The sequence below is a fragment of the Psammomys obesus genome, unplaced genomic scaffold (assembly GCF_907164565.1).
Source record: "Psammomys obesus unplaced genomic scaffold, mPsaObe1.curated_primary_1811, whole genome shotgun sequence".
In the NCBI taxonomy this organism is placed as follows: Eukaryota; Metazoa; Chordata; class Mammalia; order Rodentia; family Muridae; genus Psammomys; species Psammomys obesus.
The window spans coordinates 30208783-30225325 of record NW_026585504.1 but is presented as its reverse complement, the minus strand read 5'-3'; the positions used below and the strand labels follow the sequence as shown (position 1 = coordinate 30225325).

The 16543-nt window shown below is 39.4% G+C and overlaps 1 protein-coding gene across 5 annotated transcripts in view; it reads right to left on the bottom strand.

Annotated features, from left to right (window-relative positions):
- Nucleotides 1–16543, bottom strand: part of Hipk3 (homeodomain interacting protein kinase 3) — a 77485-nt gene that overhangs the window by 35327 nt on the left and 25615 nt on the right. The gene's annotated exons all lie outside the window — the stretch shown is intronic.

The window sequence follows — 16543 nt, the reverse complement described above, 5'->3', positions numbered from 1 at the left end:
GTGAAGGCAGGGGCATGTGAAGTCAACCTGGGTGAAGGCAGGAGTGGATTGGAACTCTGTCTCTTACATAGCTTGCTATGGAACTAAACTATTCTTAAAAACAAAATTTATTTTAAAAATCTTCGGAAAGTAACCTAAAACACACAAGACACAAACTTGTAGAAACAAATCCCAGCACAAAAAGAAAACATCATTGGACTGAAACTATATTTTCTTGAGACAATTGTTGAGTTTTGAGTTCAAAACTAAGGTAGATATACTCTTGGTAAGAAGTTTAATTGGAAAAATTATTGGTGGGCATTCAAGAGTTCATAGAAACAAGGGATCTCTGAGTTCAGGGCTAGTCTGATCTACGTAGTGAATTCCAGGAAAGCCAAGACTACATAGAGAGACTTCCAAAAACAAAACAAACAAACAAATAAATAAGTAGAAACATTTTAGACATTAAAAAAAATTGAAAAATACCGAAGCTAACAGTATGGACAGACAGGCAGGCACACACAAGCAGCACAGCGAAGCCCTGAGAAGAGTTCAGGTCAGTGAGTTGGGGATACCTCCTTTAAAAATGCGGGAGAGGGGCAACATTTCACAGCAAGACTCTGCAGCCAGACAGTCCCTGATTCCTAGGAGGTGAGCAGCAATGGAGGAACTTCCAGGAAAGGCATGTGTACCTCTGAGGCCTGGGGTGGGACGTGGAAAGAAGAGAAGCAGGCCTAATTAAGGCACACTCATTGTAAGGGCGGAGGATGTATTGCCACTGGCATCTTCCTAATGTCTCTGACTCTGGCAACCTGGCCTGGAAGCTTGTCTGGTAAAATGAGAATGGCACCTGTCATTCCCCTGGAATCCAGGCACCGGTGGGGTCTGTTTACAGCACATAGACAGGATCTGATACAGCGCCTGTCTCTCGATGTAGCAGCTGGGATCCCAGAACAAGTATAAAGATGGAGATAGAGATGTCTAACTTGAGCAAGGTCCCATCTCATGTTCTAACAGTTGCTGACAGAAAGCCATAGCAGCACCCAGAGCCTGCAACTGTCTCTCAATGACCTGGAAACACAAAAACTATAGTTCAGAATTGCTAGGAAAAAAGAGGCCCTGGCCCAGGTCTTCAAAAACAACCACAAGAGTAAATAAAGAGACCAGCAGCCCTTGAATAACACCACTGCCCACATTCTATACTAAAACTGAATTCGCCCAAGGTAATACAATCACACAGTCTCTAGACAGCCATGTCCAACAGATGTCCAAAATGATGGAAACAATGTCTATACCATGCACGTGGACATGCCTCTTCAGATGTGACTAATGTACCTGAGGAGATGACTCAGCTTATGTCATTTCAAATAATTTAAATTAGGTCATGCCTACTACACAGCATCAGAGGTCACCGGCTACCACACTGAATCACTGAATAAGCAGCACAACTCAAGAACCTTTCAGGCCCACAGTCTAGTGCCAACACACAACACTCTTAGCCAGGTAGAAAGTGCAATCCAATGCCAAAATCCAGAGGAAAGAAATCAACAGGAGCCTCCTACAATCACTGAAGTTATAAAACGGGCACTTTAAAAGAATAGATAAAACAATAGACTTTCACCAGAAAAGTCCAATCTGCTTTTTAAAAGACACACAAATCAAGTGTGGATTTGGCTGGAGAGACCAGCCAATCGTCAAGAGCACTTGTTGCTCCCGCTTCAGACCTGGATTCAGTTCTCAGCACTCCTGTGGTGGCTCACAAGCATCTCCAGTTCCAGGAGCTCTAATGTCCTCTTCTGACGGCCACGTGGTGTATGTAACACACATTCACGTAAAACACAATATACATAAAATAAGCACTCTTAAACTTTAAAACATTTTTCTTTTTAATTCAAGTATGCCGGGCATGGTGGCGCACACCTTTAATCCCAGCAGGGACATGCCAATTTCTGTGGTTTGAGGCCAGTCTGGTATACAGCGCTACACAGTGGAAACCATGTCTGGAAAACAAAACAAAAACAAACAAACAAAAACACAGATATGTTACTTCACTAAGTAGAATACCCAGCTTGTTAATAAACATGACCTGTGTAGTTCTGTGGGTGTGTTCACATTATAAAACTTATCAAGCATCTGCTTTGACACCCTGCTGGGTAGAGTCTTTCAGAGGCCCTCTGTGGTAGGCTCCTGTCCTGTTCCCTGCTTTTTCCATCTTCTGATGTCCATCCCATTTGCCTCTCTGAGTGAGGGTTGATCATCTTACCCAGGGTCCTCCTTCTTGCTTAGCTTCTTTAGGTGTACAGATGTTAGTATGTTTATCTGCTGAGACTCCTCATAGCCAAACTTTGGACAGAGTTCAGGGAATCTTATGAAAGAAGGGGGAAATAGAAGGGGACAGGAGCTCCACAAGGAGACCAACAGAACCAAAAAATCTGAGACAGGGGTCTTTTCTGAGACTGATACTCTAACCAAGATCCATTCATGGATATAACCTAGAACTCCTGCACAGATGTAGTCATGGCAGTTCAGTGTCCAAGTAGGTACCCTAGTAGTGGAAACAGGGACTGTCTCTGACATGAGCTCAGTGGTTGGCTGCTGGATCACCTTACCAGGCCACAGAGGAAGACAATGCGGCTAGTCCTGATGAGACCTGATAGGCTAGGGCAGATGGAAGAGGACTGGGGGAGGGGCATGGGAGGAGAAGAGAGAGGAAGGATGAGGTTGGGAAGGGATGAGGGAAGAGGGCTACAGCTGGGAAACAAAATGAATAAATTGTTATTAATAAAAAATAAGTTATTTTTTAAAATAAAATACAAAAAACATGAGAACATATTAAGTTAAATCAACAGGATCTGGTCACACAATGATTACATAAACAATAGGAAAAAGTATAGGAACAATTTTAGAATCTTGGTTTATTTAAAAACACAGAAATAAGTCATGGTGGTACATGCCTTTAATCCTAGCACTCGGGAGGCAGAAACAGGCAGATTGCTGTGAGTTTGAGGCCAGCCTGGTCTACAAAGCAAGTCCAGGACAGCCAAGGCTACACAGAGAAACTCTGTCTTGAAAAACAAAAACAAAAACAAAAAAAGAAAGAAAAAAGAAACCACAGAAATAAAAATGTGCTTCTATTTTAATTCCAGGTATAAGGATGTGGGGCTGCTTCAGACTGTCCACAGCAGCTGATTATGATTTACTTCATGCTCTAGCAGAAGCATAGTTTTGCCAGCTGCAGATAGTTTCTGCAATTATGCAATGTTTGGAATTATAGGAACTTTTCCAAGGGTATATAAATGCTAGAGCCCTATCGGAGGAAGGTGGTTGGCATTTCGGGAGATTGGTTGCAGTTTGCTAGTAGCCACGGTCAAGGAAGAAGGAAAAGGAAAGAAATTAGATTCAGGGATTTTTCCTAATTCCTCTCTCCCCTCTATCCTTGTTTCTCTACTATCTAGTGTTAGGGGGCAGGGGTGGATAAAGGTTGGGAAAAAGAAGAACCCACAAAGCAGCAAAGACTAACTACACAGAAGTGACACCAAAGAACTGTTTTCTAATACTGAATAAGAAAACGGTTCCTTAATATTGACCTGTGATAAGGAGGGATAAAGAAGTGTTAAGATTAACTGTACCTGAGGTTGGTGACACCTCCATAAAGATTATTCAAGAACAGTCAGAAATAGAAAGAAGGTGTTCAAGGGGAGAATGGCTAGTTAGAAATCTCATGTTTAAAGACATGGAGCTTCCACAGGAGGAATGCAACTAACAGTCCTACTCAGCTATGATGTCTATGAACCACAGCAGTGACATCAGAGCATAGTAACCCTAAAGGTACAGTAGTAGTACACATACCTTTAGAGGTAATCAACAGCTCTCTACTCAGACTTCAGTTCCACTCAACGAAAGGGGCAAAAAAAAAAAAAAAAAAAAAAATCACACCTGGTACTTAAAACCTGTTAACTAACCGAGATGAGTGAAGACTAATTGATCTCAGAAAAGAAACTACAGCCACCACTTCACTAAACCAGCAAAATCCCAAAATCTAAATATTTGTCCTTATACCTCACACCTTACCAAGGACAGACCATTACAAAAAGCCACAATCAAAATGCAGAGTTGTGGAGCCCAGTCCTCACTGATACATCTACAAACAACTCCCCAACAGTGTTCACTGATGAAGGAAGGGTGGAAAGATTTATAAGAGCCAGATGATCACGGAGTTTGCTAGGAGACTATGTGATATGAGAAGCTACTCATTAACATGACTGCCTAAACATGAGTTGAACAAGGACAAGAACAACAGATATGCCAAAGTGGATGGGAGGAAGATGATGAGGCCTCAATCCTACACAAAACAGAACCACAAATAACTAACAAATGCTGAGAAGAGGAGAAATAGTCTTTCCCTGAGAAGAGCATAACAATTAGTTATCCAACAGCAAACGGTCAATCCTAAAAATAATTATATTTATCATTATTACAATAATTACAATTAACATTACACAAACACATTATATTCAGAAATATATACAAATATATTGTATATACAAATATGCAAATACACATACCTGCAAGTAACAACAATCAATAAAAACTGAAGCCATAAATTTGAAAGAGAGCAAGGAGGAGTCTACGGAAGCCTTTGAAGGGGGAAAAGAGAAGGGGAAAAGGTTGCAATTATAATCTCAAAATATATATACATACTCTTTAAAATCATAGGGAAGGCAAGATGTCCATGAATTCATAAAGGAGGAGAAGAAAGGAACAATAAAGCCAGTCAGAGAAGCAAAAAAGACAAACCTGAGGCCATGACCTCAGGAAGAAGCACAAAGTCTCAGGAAGCACCAACAGTAAATAATGGCAGGTGTGCAGCCAGAAATGCCTTAGCGAGAAAGCCAGAGGAAGGCCACTCTATTTGGTAACATCAGTATCCTGCAACAGAGCTTCAGGAGAAAGAACTCCCTGAAGAAGAGTGGGACCTGAGGAGGACAACTGAGTTCAAAGTAAAATTCTGCAGTTTGGAGGCTTGTGTTAGATTGTTATTCAACACATCTAAATCTGAACTTCCTGTTCATAAAATGCAGATGTTACTATTTTCATAGCTACTCTGAGGGCCAGGGGTAACTATAAACTCTAGCACAGTGATTAGGACAAAAGGCAGTCAAGAAATGTCATTATTTCATTTTATATTCTTATTCCCTATATTTTGAAAAATTACCTACACATGACACATGAAACAGATCTACACCTTTACTGTTGTAAAAAGTGGCTAAAAGATTTCAAATTTGGTGAGTTTATCTACTGACTCTACTCATATGAAAATTAGAAGTTACCTTGAAGAAAGATATGTTCTTCCTTTTTAAAAAGATTTCTAGGCAGCTAAACAACAAGGAGGACCCTACGGAATATGCTTAATCCTCATTCAGAAGGGCAAACAGGATAGACATCAGAAGTAGGAGAAGACAAGGAACAGGACAGGAGCCTTCCACAGAGGATCTCTGAAAGACTCTACCCACCAGGGTATCGAAGGATATCCTGAGACTCATAGGCAAACTTTGGGCAGAGTACTGGAATCCTTCAGAAGAAGAGGGAGATAGAAAGACCTGGAGGGGACCGGAACTCCACAAGAACAAAAGAGCTAAAATATCTGGGCCCAGGGGGCCCTGCAGAGACCGATATTCCAACTAAGGGCTATGCATGGAGAGGACCTAGACCCCTGTTCAAAGGAAGCCCATAGGCTATTCAGTCTCCAAGTGGGTTCCCTAATAAGGGAAACAGGGGCTGTCTCTGACATAAACTCAGTGGCTGGCTCTCTGATCACTTTGTGGGGGGAGGGGGCATAGCCTTGCCAGGCCACAGAGGAAGATGATGCAGCCAGTCCTGATGACAGCTGATTGGCTAGAGTCGGAGGCAAGGGAAGGAGGTCCTCCCCTATCAATGGACTGGGAGAGGGATATGGGAGAAGAGGGAGGTTGGGTGGGACTGGGAGGAGATGAGGGAGGGGGCTGCAGGGGGATACAAAGTGAATAAATTGTAATAAATAAACATATAATTTAAAAAAAGAAAAGAAAAGACTTCTAGGCAAGAAAGACAAGAGGAGAAGGAAAGGAAAAGAAAGAAAGGGTCTGGTGGGCTCCAGAACTCAGAAGGCAGCTGGATGACTTAAACTCCTGTCCTCCTGTCCTCCTGTCCTCCTGTCCTCCCGTCCTCCTGCCTCACCCTCCTAGATGCAGGGGCACACCACCACAGCCAATTCATACAATGCTGGGGACCAAACTCAAGGTTTCCTGCATGCTGGGAAACACTCTACAAACTAAGTGAACTGCATCCCAGTCCCAAAAGGCCACTTTCATGTTGTGATTATACACACTGTAACAATGTAATATTTATGAGGGGATATAACATCTTTCAGCAGAATGCATACATACACCCACTACCCTCGAAATCTTCCTGTGAGGATGCAGAATCAAACAAGCAGGAGCCCACTGACATTATCTGAAAACTATATCCTTGTAGTAGTATTGTTTTGAATAAAGAGTAACTGTGTTCTAAAAAAAATTAAATAAAACTAAATGTAGAGGGAGAAAATGTTCCTATTTTGCTACATTCTTACTAGCTTTCAAAAAATTATCATGTGGCTAGAGAGATGAAATAGCAGTTCAGAGTGCCTTTTGCTCTTGCAGAAGAGTCCAGTCCCCAATTCCCAGCACAAAACTGCCTATAAACGCTAGCTCCTAGATCTGGAATCTCTGGACTGTGCAAGCACCTGTATTCATATGCACCTTCCCAGACACAGTTAAATTTTTTTTAAATAAAATATTTTAAAAACATTTCATAATTTAAAAATATTAGGTGAAACGATTTTTAATTTAGATAAAAACACACTTTTTTTTTTGTAATTCTCACAAAACAAACATTTTTTCCATTTGTTTATTTTTATTTTATGTGCACTGGTGTCTGACTGCATGTATGTCTATATGTGAGGGTGTCAGATCCCCTGGCACAGACAGACAGACAGGTGTGAGCTGCCATGTGGGTGCTGAAAATCAAACCTGATTCCTCTGGAAGAGCAGTTAGTGCTCTTAACCACTGAGCCATCTCTCCAGTCCATTTTTTTCTATTTAATGTCAAAGTTTAGCACATATCGGAGTCTGTCTTCTAAGTTATACAATCTCACTTCACCAGCTGATGTCTAAATTATTCACCAGCACAGAACTGGCACTCTTCTGTGGTAACACACTTGTTAATAACATTCAGGGTACTAAATTCCAGTCACAGGAAGATGCTGAAGACACAGAAATAAATCGACATAGATGCTCTCAGGCGTGAGAGGTGGGCATCTAACCCGTGTTGTCAGGAGAGTCCACTGCCACTATATGTTCGTGAGGCTAGATGGACCTTTCCAACAGTGTTACAGACCGCCCACAGGAGATGCTGACAGCCTTTGAAATCTAAAGCTTTTACTGAATAGAATTAAAGGCCGTCATAAAAGTCTTCTTTTAATCTATGAGTGACTATAAAAGGTACAGGCAGCTTAGCATACAGCTTTTCAAGCCTGGAAAAATATGACTAATCAGTCTAGCATTCAGGGCATTGCGCTTATTCTATATTTTATAGCTACCATGTGCAGAATTAAACAACTGTGATGAAGCTTTAAAAAAATGCTTTTGACATCTGCCTGAATAGTACCATTGAGCATTTACACATTAAAGCTTTGTACACTAATCCACACCTATAAGACACGAGGGCGGTAGAGTTCCCTTGACCTTTTTATAAAGAGGTGTAATTAAGTAGCCTCCTCATTTCCAATGTCAATAACAGAAATTAAAGTTCAGAGTTTCAGTGTCCTGGTTCTGCACCAATTCTGAATCAGTCCCATAGCCTACATCTTACTTCTTACTTCTTACATCTTACTGACACCATTTTTTTTGACTCATACACAGAAAACTATCATCATGTAAAAATAATTCAAGACTCATCCTACAGGAGTTAAGTGTGAATAATGACACATGAACATACAATGGGGGAGATTCCATGGTAAGGAGATTACTTTTTGTTTGCTTGTTTCACCTAAGGGAAGATCTAATGCTCAATGTGTGCATTAAATCCAATGTTCCCTTCAAATGAACAGTATTTAGGACACGGCCAATTAATTCTCCTTCTTTCTATGGCTTTGAGTCCCTTAGGTACAATACTAAAAGAGTTACTGTCTGAAATATTTAACACAGCATAGACCCCAAGGGTGGTGCTCTCAGTAAGCAAGGTACAAATAATGTACTAGGTTCTAACACCTCAGTATTTTAAGAAAAAAAATAAAATATATACACTGAATCTGCTCACTAGCCAGTGAATGAAATCAGAATGTGTTAAATTTCTGCTTATCAGTAGAGAAAAAAAATTTTTAGTTATTTTTTGTTCGTTTTGTTTTCCGAGACAGGGTTTCTCTGTATAGCTTTGGCTGTCCTGGACTCAGTTTGCAGACCAGGCTGGACTCAAACTCAGAAATCCGCCTGACTTTGCCTACCAGAGTGCTACTGAGATTATAGGCGTATGCCTCTGCCTGGTTAGAAGAGAAATTTTTAACAATGAAAACTACCTAGAAACAAAGAGCCTACACGCTTACAGAGATGCTCAGAATCATTTTCCTAAGAAATCACTGACTCCAACCCCAATCAAATAGTAAGAGAGTACTTTACAGCCATCAGAATAGAAAAAGGGGGACTAGAAAGATGGCTCAGCAGATAAAAGTACTACCTGTTCTTCCAGAGGACCTCCGTTCCATTCCCTGCACCCACATGCTGGCTCACAACCACCTCTAACTTCAGTTCCAGGCAATCCAATCCTCTTCTGACCTCCTTGGCATGAGGCATGCACCAGGTACATAGACATGCACGCAAGAAAAACACCTATACCCATAAAATAATAATTTTTAAAAGGTTTTTAAAGATTGGAAAAAAAAAAAAAAAAAAAAACAAAGAACCAGCAGGGATGTGGAAAAGCTAGATTCCTGCTACTGTACTGATTAAAATTGTAAAATATTATGGAAACAACATAGAGGCTGCTCAAAAAATTCAAAATAGAGCCATAATATAAATCCAGAAACTGAAGGAGGAGTCTTGAAGAGGACGGTTGCACTGCCATGTTCACAGCATCCACTCAGATGAGATTTAGAGGGAGTCCAAGTGACAGGATGAGAAAGAACAGTGGCTACTGGCAACTGGGACACTAGGAGTGTTGTTAAAGAACACATTTCAGATATGCAAGATGAAAATGATCTGGAGACGTGTTTCACAACAGCAGAATATACTTAATACTATGAACTGTATGCTTGAAGATGGTTGGACAATAAATATGTATTTTTATATCTGGCAAAAAATGAGAAATATTTCCCAATATAAAGTACTATTTTGGGCTCATGAGACGGCTCAGTGGGCAAAGACACATGGCACCAAGGTTGACAATCCCCAAGACCCAATGGTGGAAGAAAAACCAGTGCCTACAAGTTGTCCTCTGACATTTAAACTCATACTATGGCACAGCATGAGCCCAATAAGCAAATAAATGTAATGAATAATAATAGAAATTAATCATAATTTCTGTACCAGGCATGGTAAAACATGTTTGTAATTATAGCACTAGTGTGCTAAGGCAGGAGGATCACTGAGAGTTCAAGACCATCCTTGGAAAAACAGTGAAAACAAGTCTCAAAAAACTAAAGTTTAAAAAGTGAATAATATTATTAAAATATTAGGACAAATGGGCTGAAGAGATGGCTCGGTGATTAAGAGCACTTGTTCTTGCAAAGAATATTGGTTCAATTCCCATCACCCACATGATAACACACAACCAGTCCAAGGCAACCAGCAGACACAACATGATGGTTCATGCAAGAACCATCCATGCACATAAAGTAAAATAAATAAAAATTTAAAAGAAATCCCAACTAGCTCTGTTTAGAAAATAAAATATGTATGCCAGGTGCCGCCTTTAATCCCAGCAATGGGAGGCAAAGGCAGGCCAGCCAGAGCTACATGGAGAAACCCTGTCTCAAAAAAAAAACAAGAACAAAAATAAATGAATACACAAGTACATATTAAAACCATGAGCTCCAGAGGACAGTGCAGTACACAAGTGTAGTCCTGAGGTTTCCTAACACACAGGGAGCGAACCTGTGTGTCTAAGGTAGAATATACAGAGAAAAGGATCAACTAATGCAAACAAGAAATTCCAAACTATAGTTTTAGAAATATCACATTCAAGGCCAGCAAAATGGTAAATGTAAAGAAAGCTGTCTAGGCTACTACATAATACAACCCTCACCTATTAACCATGGCCCCTGAGTTCAGAACAGTTATTATCAATCAGAAGGTCTAAAATTAGCTGAGCATGGTAGAGGAGCATGTCTCCAATCTCAGTACTCAAGAGATGGAGGCCAGTGGATCAGTTCAAGCTTCAGTTACACAGTAAGGTAAAAAACTGGCCTGAGCTATGTAAGACTCCATTTAAAGCCACCAAAACCACTGCCACTAGGTAGGTAGAAAATCCCTAGTAAACTTTTTTATAAATGTGTCTGCTTATAACTCTAATGCTTTAAAATAGTAACACATCTGGATGTAGTAATTTATGCTTTTAATCCCAGCATTCCAGAACCAGGACAGGCCAATCTTTGTGTATTCCTAGTGAGATGATCCAGGACAGCCACAATTTACATAGAGAGATGCTTTGTCCCCAAACCAACAACAACAACAACCAAATAATGAAACTAAGGTGTCAGTACTAGATATACCAGCATGTATCCATAGCTTTACTATATAAATCTGCAGAAATGTAGAGCATAAACACATGCCATGTATTTTCTAGTTTTAGTAAAAGAAGGGCTGAGAAAACACTGATATTCATACCAATAAGTACACTTGCTTTCGCATACAAATCTTATTTGCTAAATAACCATTCAAAAGAGAAATAAAGTTGGGGGGGTGCTTTTAATCCCGGCACTCAGGAGGAGAGGCAGGCAGGTCTCTGTGAGTTCAAGGCCAGCTTGGTCTACAGAGCCAGTTCCAGAATAACCAGGGCTACACAGAGAAATCCTGTCTCAAAACAAACAAACAAACAAATAAAAAAATCACTAAAAGTCAAACAAATAAAAGCCAATCCCAGGTTGGGGCAACTCGAGTACAAGACAGGGCAGAACAGCTTGTGCCAGAAAGCACTTAGGAAGGGTAAGGTCAGGTCACAGAGGTTGGGGGCAAGTTTAAAGGGGCTGTTCTTTCCCTGCAGTCTGAAATGATCTGTCCAAGGTGGGAGGCAGAGATGAGAGAACGGCTGGAAAGCTCTGGGGCCAGCTAGCCTAGCTTAGGCAGTGCAGCAAAAGAAATAACAAAAGACCCTGCCTCAACTCAGGAGAAGGCAGTAATTGAACTCCTGACAGTTGTCCTCTGACCATGTACTCTGTATCACACATATGCATGCCAAACACCAAAACAAGTTTAAATTTTAAATAGGTAAAATAAGTTCATCAAATCTATAATATTGAAGTTAACTAATTTTGAAGACTTTAAGGTTATACCATCTATAAAGTATCACTATTATTATTAGTGTGCATATGATGTGTTGGTGGACATGCATGTACAGATCAAACAACATTCAAAAGTCTATTCTCTCCTTCAGCTTTTACATGGGTTCAGAGTTTTGAACTCAGGCTGTCAAGGACCTATTGAACCATGTTGTTGGCCAAAAAATACCCTTGAATATTGCAGGATATTTGATCCCATTGTGAACCCCGAGATTCTGAACTGTAAAAGCCTGTTTCTAATTATGATATGGCGCAATCTTTGATCCTAGAGCTTTCTGTTTACTGTAAACAAGTACTTGTGGTGTGGCTCAGCCCTAGCACAAGAGCTTTCTGTAAACAGGATTAAATAAAGTTAACCTTAGGTCAAAAGGGAGAGCAAGAAACCAGTTTGACAGAAGAGAACGTGAGGAAAAAAAAAAAGATAGAGAGTCACACAGGAAGTAAAAAGGAGGAACACTGAGTTTAAGGGTATTTAAGAGAGCTTGGAGAAGGAGGAAGGACTTTTGGCTTTTTCCTTTTGGGACATGAACTGAGTAAGAAGAGCAGATGGGTGCTTTCTCTGCCTCCCTGAGCTAGCAGGTTTCCACCTCAGCAAAAGGATCCTGAGTCTTTATTGGTAAAACTGAATGATTGGTATTTTCATACATTATAACAACACTTGTATCTAGGAAATGTACACTGAACTATTTAGAGGTAAAGGAGTTCTGCATCTGAAACTTAGTGTGTGTGTGTATGTGTGCTCACACATGCAGAAAAACATGTGTGGGAAAACTAAGGAATTAAAATGTTACTATTTTAAATATTTAAAACTACTTCAAAATAAAAAATAAAAAAGTTGAAAAAAGTATAAAAGAACAAAAATGACCTTTCTAGTAAGTTCGTCCACTTTTCTCGTTATACGGCTGCTCATCACATTGCAAGTCAGGCTGGGCTATTTTTTTGTTAGTCAATGTACCCAGCACAATGCACCCCACTTTACAGGCAGTAAGTAGTTTAGGAAAAGGCTCTAATAACTGACCATGCTACAATTTCTATTCTTTTCACTGGCAATATCTTTATAGGCTTCCAACCAACCATGATTACAAACATACAATGTTGTATAACTAAAACTCAATAAAAAGAAATGAACTGCAGGTATTTGCTGCTGATACATGCTACAACATGAATGAACCTTGGTTGGTGGCGAATGGGGCAGGAAACGAGGAGGCTGGAGAACAATGACTAAGGGGAGTGGTATGTTCTTTGGATAGTTCATAAGCATTCAAAAATTGATTCATCAACTTAAAACTATAACTACAATCAAAGTCATGGGACTGTGTACTTTAAATGAATTAAGCTGAAGGCCAGCCTAGGCTACAGAGTAAGTAAGTCCCAGGCCATCCTAGGCTTATACAGTAAGACGTTATCTTTCCACTCCCCAACTCTCCAAAGACAGCAAGAAATGAGAAACAAAGAAGAATACTTAAAAGTGCTTTGAAAACAAAACTGACACGGTATGGAAGCATGGTAGTCTATCCTAAAGTAACCTAGCTGGGCCTGGCGGCACACACCCAGTACTCAGGAGGCAGGGGTAGGACAGGTTTGCTAGTCTACACAGAGAGTACCCAGACCTAGTAAGACCCCACTTCAAAAGCAATGATCAATCAATAAAGTAACCCATATAAAGTATCAATCATTATGGGTCTTCCTAAATGCCTTAATTTTGTCACAGGAACTTGACCATTGACACTTCTGGGTTCAAGAAGAAACGAGATGTAAGCATGCCCTAAAGATGTTTAATTGTTCATTGTTCCATCTTTCTGTACTGTCACAGGAATAACAATAAGCCTCCTGCCTTATCCCACATTGGGGATAGAACCACAGATAAGTGGGTGGTTCCCCTGAGTTACTCCCTCATTCCTATAAAACATGCTTGACTTCAATGGCAATTAACACCAAGTAGTAATATAGCAATGTGTGTGTGTGTGTATGTGTGTGTGTGTGTGTATCTACTTAGCAATAACATATATAAAGCAGATTAATTTATGGCTCACTTTCCTGTCTCCACTCTGAAACAGCTGAGACCCACAGGCTAAAATTCTAAATTTAAAAAAAAAAAAAGTCATGACCTGAATATTGCCACCACACCTCATAAATACAGCACCTTCTGCTGCTAAACCTTTCCACATTCAAAAGCCCTATGTGTTCCTGACAGAAACCACACTCAAGCTGCTGAATTTAGAACATGCTGACCTTGAGCAAATCAATGCCCTTAGCATGTACTTCTGGCTTCCATCACTGCGGGAGCTAGACAGCCTCACCATCTATAGCAGTCCACAGTCTTTGGCCACTACCCCTGTCTATTTTAAGCTACCCTACTACATTTGTGTTGCATAGTTCAAACGGGTAACACATAAATCTGTGTCTAAACACAAACCTTTACCTTAGAAACTCAGATATGCCTATGCTGTTCCTATCTTAAAATACTTTTTATACTACCAATTAACTACCGTTTCACTCTTTTGAACAGACTAAAAATCAATTTCTAAGTAACCTTATCATAAGCTAAGACAGAAACAGCAGGGTTCCAAAACTGATATGCAAATGTTGAAAAAAAGAAATAGCTGGCTGCCATTTTCATGCAAAAATAAAGCAGACATAGGATCATACTTAATTAAGAACTACACTGCCTTTCTGCTAACTTAACTTACTAACTATTCTACTCTTAAAGTTAACTGCCATCAAATCCATTTTCAGTATTTTATCAAGACAGAATCACCCAGAACATAAGCATGAGCTTCTATTTATTGAATACAAACTTCATTTTTTTTTTAACTCTAAACACAGAACCTGTGACTAATCTTAGCTCTGTGCTGCTTCTGAAAGGCAGGTAAATATTAACCTAAATTTATAAATAAACAGAAGCTATACTTAGAAATTATTCAGAATTTTCTTCCATTCTCAACACAGAGGCTAATGTTTATGCAAAGGCCTAATGCTAGAAAACAAAATCATAAAACATTCAGCATTTTAGGTTGCTTTTTAAAGGATTCTCTTTGCTCTTTTGAAACATTTAATAAACCAACAGAAATTCTCAAGTATAAAAATGTTTGTTTTGTTTACTCTTATCCCCAACCTTTCAGCCATGAAAAGGAGGCTAGACATCAAACAGCACAGAATCTGACATAGGAATAATGTAGGACCCAAATAAGGAAGCCATTTCCTAACCAGGGAACGAAACCCAGGGCCCGAAGCAGCTGGAGGTGGAGTTTCTACAATAAGCTAGCTGGTTTACTAAAAGCTCTGAACCCACGATCTATGACATATGAAGGGTAAGAGTAGGGAGAAGCATTATTCTTTTCATGCAATTGAGTAAGATTTTGAAATCTTTTTTTCCAGGGAGAAAAATTTAGCTAAAATTAAATCTTATATTTCAGTAAACCAGAAAAAATAAAATAAAAGAGTAGCTAGAACAGAGGATCAAGTAAATCTAATTATATAAAATGAAGATCTACTATCCCACTGCAATGGTAAATCACCCTTTGGCTATTGAAAATGTGTTTTTATTGCTATTTTCAGTTTGCTTTTTTAAGTTCTTGATTTTTGTTTCTGGTGTGTATATGTCAGTGTGAATTTGTATGCGTGTGTGTTTTGAGACAGGGTCTCAACTGTGTAGCCCTGACTAACTTAGAGAGACCAACCTACTTCTACCTCCCCAGAATGGGAGATGTATACCTCCAAATCCCACATCTAAACAGTTTTAAGAATAGTATCAAACACTCTAATAGTAGAAATAATGCAATCCGAAACATACTAAGGATAAATCAAATTACATTCCTAACTCCTAAAACTTATTATGTCAATAAACTTAGTTATGACTAAATTACATGAACATGAGATTCCTTTTGATAACCTACCAGTAACAAGGCATACAAAGCTAGGTTCTAGAAGCTGACTGACTGATTTCTCTTTATTTGTGCAAGGCATCACAGCATGTTTACAGAAGAGTAATCAGTTAAGTCAGAAGTGGTACAGAGGCAGACATGACACCCAGAAACAACCAGCCCCTTTATTAGGTCAAAGTTTAACCCTCATGGTGTAGTAGCAACTTTTGACCATAAACTGCATTTCCATCGATTTAGTGACTTGTGAACAAGCACGCCTGCTGTCAGCACGGCTACTGTATTTGCCCCCACTGTGCTGGAGAGCATGGCACTCTGGACTCCACCAAGAACATTGCAGTGTTCGTGCCAAAACGTCAACAGCTTATTCCCCAATTTATGAATTAAGAATTCAAACTATGAATTCAAAGACAAATAACAAATAATTCAAATAACAAAGGAACTTTTGCTATTTTGAACCCTACTAAGCATTGGCTAGCCCCTGAAACTACAGTACTTCAGGCTAACATTACACTAAATCTTGACATCTACCTTTATTGGTAGTTGTACAGAAATTATTTTTGTCTTCAATTTTTTTCATACACACACACACACACACAGCACCAACACTAAGATAACATTACTCATAGCATATACATAGAAAAACTCATTGCAACTATGTAAACACATGTGAATCTTAAAGTCCTTATAAAAATAAACTCCGAGCCTTTCTAAATGTTGTTATATGACATTATGTCTACATTAAATTACTTCTCCAAGACTAGCAAGATGGCTCAGTAGGTAAAGGCACTTGCCACCAAGCCTGATGACCTGTGTTCAAGCCCAGGTACTCACACAGTAGAGGGACGAGACCAGACTCCCACAAGTTGTCATCAGACTTCCACATGTACACACATATACACACACACTAAGTAATGTATAAAACAAAACTTTAAAAATTACAAATTACTTCTCGCAAGCACTGAAATGCTCCAAAAGCTATACAGAAACTTTCAACAATACTTTTTCAACATTTAAAAACTTGTGTTTTTCATATTACTTGTGTGCCATTCTTTCCTACCTTCTATTAATAATAATAATAATAATAATAATAATAATAATAATAATAATAATA